Source organism: Phoca vitulina, unplaced genomic scaffold (assembly GCF_004348235.1).
Source record: "Phoca vitulina isolate PV1807 unplaced genomic scaffold, GSC_HSeal_1.0 scaffold55, whole genome shotgun sequence".
NCBI lineage: Eukaryota > Metazoa > Chordata > Mammalia > Carnivora > Phocidae > Phoca > Phoca vitulina.
In genome coordinates, this window is record NW_022589758.1 from 5618376 (window position 1) to 5622559 (window position 4184).

Sequence of the window (4184 nt, forward strand, 5' to 3'; positions counted from 1 at the left end):
TAACAGGTGTGAGGTGATACCTCATTGTGGTTCTGATTTGTATTTCCCTAATAACTACTGACGTTGAGCACCTTTTCATGTACCTGTTGGCCTTTTGTATATTGTCTTTGGAGAAATGTCCGTTCAGGTCTTTGCCTATTTTCAAGTTGGGTTATTTGTTTTTTTGCTATTGAGTTGCATGAATTCTTTATGTTTTTGATATCAACCCCTTATCAGATGTATGGTTTGCAAATATTGTTTTCCTATTCCATAGGTTGTCATTTCACTCTGCTGATGGTTTCTTTTGCTGTGCAGAAATTTTTTAGTTTGATATAGTCCCACTTGTTTATTTATTTTGTTGTTTGTGCAAAAATTATTCTTGCTAAAATCTTAAGCAATTCATATTCACACTCCACTTCTAGGAATTATCTTAAGGATAAATCAGAAATATAGACATAGGTTTATGCCCAAAGATGTTCATCACAGCTTTATAACATAAAAAAAAAATTGGATTTAGGAGCGCCTGGATGGTGCAGTTGGTTAAGCCTCCGACTCTTGGTTTTGGCTCAGGTCATGATCTCAGGGTCATAAGATCGAGCCCCGCATCAGGTTCCATGCTCAGCATGGAGTCTGCTTGTGCTCTCTCTTTCTAAAATAAATACATAAATTTATAAAAACATAAAATTAAAAAGTTGGATTTAACCAAAAATACCCTTCTTCCTCTGTCCTCCCCACTCTCAAGGCTACATTGGGCACCTCTCCTTTGTAGTTCCGAAGTCCCTGGACTTCTCTCTATGGTCATGTTCTCATACTGTGGAAGACTTGCCTGCTTATCTGCCTACATCCCCCAATTTGAGCTCCACGAGGACAGGGGCTACGTTGCATTCAGCACCTATCCTGCAGTCCAGCACATCGTAAGGACTTGACACATGTTCAACTTGCCCCAGCCAAATTCTCAGCTCACTCATATTGAGATTCAGACTAAGAAAGAGTCACGAAGCTTGAAGAGAAACTTAAGACATCTGTTTTACTTCTGGGGAATAACCATGGAAATGTTATTGATTTTTTCCTGGGCTTTCTGTTTGGTTTCAGGATGGCCTTTTCGGCTTGCTTATTTTTAAATGTGGTTTGTAAACCACTCTAAATTTTTTTTTTTAGTTAATAGAAACTATAATGAAGTTTTGCATTTCCAGGGCACTCTCCCATCAAAGAGCTCAAAGCTTGACAACAAATTTTAGTTTCCTGGAGAACTAGTAACATTCTACAGGGGTGAGAGGGAAGGGAAGCATTCTAGACTTAAATGACAGTGCTGTATCTGCCTAATTTAATTAAACTTGTTGCCATTTAAAGAGCACCGCCCCGTGAATCTGGGTTCCCAGGAATTCAACTCTCTTGTTTTTTCATTTTTTTCTTTTTCTATTTTTTTCCTCAGAAAATTCTAGCTACAGCCTACTAGGTGACCCTGTTCTATTGTTTGGTTGATATATTTTATCACCGAGGGATGCCTGGGTGGCTCAGTCAGTTAAGCATCTGCCTTCAGCTCAGATCATGATCCCAGGGTCCTGGGGTGGAGCCCAGTGTTGGGCTCCCTGTTCACTGGGGAGTCTGCTTCTCCCTCTGCCTCGGTCCCCCCCCAACTCGAGCTCACGCTCTCTCTCAAATAAATAAAATCTTTAAAAAAAAAAAAAAGGAAATATTTTATCACCTATTGCTCTAACAAGAAAAAAGGAACAGTCTATTTTACCGTCAACTCTGAATTCACAAACATAATGACCACACAATGTCATTTATAGGAAAGGCTGCCCCCCCCCCCAAGCCACTCCAATTTGGGATCGATTAAAAACACAGGAAATAAAACCACCTCTCTGGGACCTGCATCTACGTCACGGATTCTCGTTGGCTTCAGGGGCTGCCTTCTGCTCCATGTGTTGGGAATCAAGCCTCAGTGACTCTAGGGACAGAACTAGGAATGACAGTTCCTGCTTATCACCTTAAGAGACATGACCCCCTCTCTGTCCTTACACTACTGACAAACATTTATTTCTGACCAGGAAAGAGTTTCTCTGCCTTGGCCATTGTGTTCCCTCATTAGACCTACTTCTGGGAATGGCATCTTCTTCCCCAGGCTTGGGTGGTAAGCACCAAGCCTTCCCTCTGTTGGACGCTGCAATCAGCCATGCTGAACACCTAGCACCCACGCACGTGTGGCTTTGTTACACTTCTCATTTGTATTAAACCAAAAAGAAAAGCTTTTCACCAAGCCCTCTTGGTGCTAAAACATCTTGACGTTAATTTGTATGAAAATAGCTAGAGAACTAAAACCTAATCTAATACAGAAAAGAGACCCTGGTGACCTCAGGTTAGGATACAAAAGCCTTTGTGGGACCTGGGGATTATTTTTAATACAGACTGTGGCAACTGTGAGCAATAAATTACACACCCCGTGGTTTTCCCATCAAGGAGCTGGTTATGAAAGGAAATAAAACTCCGCCATTAGTAACGAAAGGCACACACGTGATGATAGATACAGGCTGTCTTTATGGGAGAAAACAAATCATGTACTTGAGTATGCTGTCTAGAGGGCTATGGATGAATAAAAGTGGCTTTACACAATTATTCGAATAATGATAATTTAATGATTTTTACACTAAAAAACAACGTAGAACTAACTAGAATTTTCTGCCGAAATATGAATGTAAAATTGAACGATGTAAAAATGGAATTCACAGCCACGGATTTTAATGGGTTGCTTCTGTTCACTTGGGAAAGATAAGTGGGGTGAGGGGTACTCTATTCCATGTCTTCCAAAGACATTTCTATAAGAGGAATCAAGTTGTGTAAAATGGAGAAAAATGGTTTGAATTCCAAGAAATCATTCCTCTTGGACCATGACAACTTTGAACAAAAATATTTTCACAAAATTTGATTTTAATCATCTTCTTTACAAAGCACAATACTTAAGACTTTTCTAAATACAATTTTAGAAAATGAAGCAAAAAAATAATCTCCATAGATCCTGGTCGAGTCCATGCTGAATGCAAAAGAATTGTTTCAAAAGTGATCCTTCCAAGCTTTTCAATATTCTTGACGGGTCCATTTTGTAAAGAGTAAAGATGGTGGCTGTTCGGCCAGTGGCTCGTCAGGTCCATCACGTAGAATCCTCTTGCCGGTCAGCCCAAGGGGCGGTAATGAAGCTAGATATGCCAACTCCTCCTTCTAGAACCACTTCTCCCTCTCCTTATACAAAGAAAGCCCATGGCTTCTACAAGGGGAAGATGACAGCCCTCTACATTCCAGGCTGCTAGTGCCCCACCAGGGTGCTCAACCTCTCGAGTGAATTATTAACAACCCTACTCTGTATACACATCGTATAAAACTGTATCGTTAGGGATTTTCACGATGAGTAAATGAGAAATCCAAACGTCAAAGAATTCAATCCTCATTCTTATACTAGGCGGTGGGAAATCTCTCAAGGCTTTAAGTTTAACGTAGAAATGCTTAGAAGAGTCAAGGAGTTCAGGAATGTTTTATGCTGCCCTTGGAAACTTGCTGCTCCCGGCCCCAAGCACACTGCGAGCAAGGCTGCTGAAAAGGCAATACGTCCAGGCATGGGAATGCAGGATGGGAGGTTTCTTTCTTTACGTACTCCCTTCCCGTAATCGTGCTCCCCCATCCTGGAAGACCAGGGTGTCCGGGCTCTGTAAGTACAGTACTCGGGAGGAAGTAGCAGGCTCAAGCAACAAGGATGAGCACGTAGGCAAGAGGAAGGTGGGGAAGGGAGAGAGGAAGAAAGAGACATTTATTTGTAATACTTGGGATAATCAATACCATGTGGTGATTTCTTTTTTGCATTACTCCTCCCGTGTTATCAATTCTCATTCTTTGCGGTTGTGCAAATCCATTAATATTTAGTACTTTCACTCTAAAACTCAGGATATAGACAAAGCAGCTTTTGAGAAACACGTAAAACATCTTCCAGGGCCCTGAAGGGACCACCCCCCACCCCCCCAAACAATCTTGCAATACAGTATGCCCCCTTATTTTCAGCTAAGGATGAGGAAACAGTTACATAGTCTAAGGCTGAGCTGTTCATTTGCTACAGAGATAGAGCGGATGGGCAAACACCAGTTTCTTTGGGGCGGAAAAAGCAATTCCATAAATGCAAGAAAGATCCAATGGCTACACTTCAACAAGACTGTCTCCCC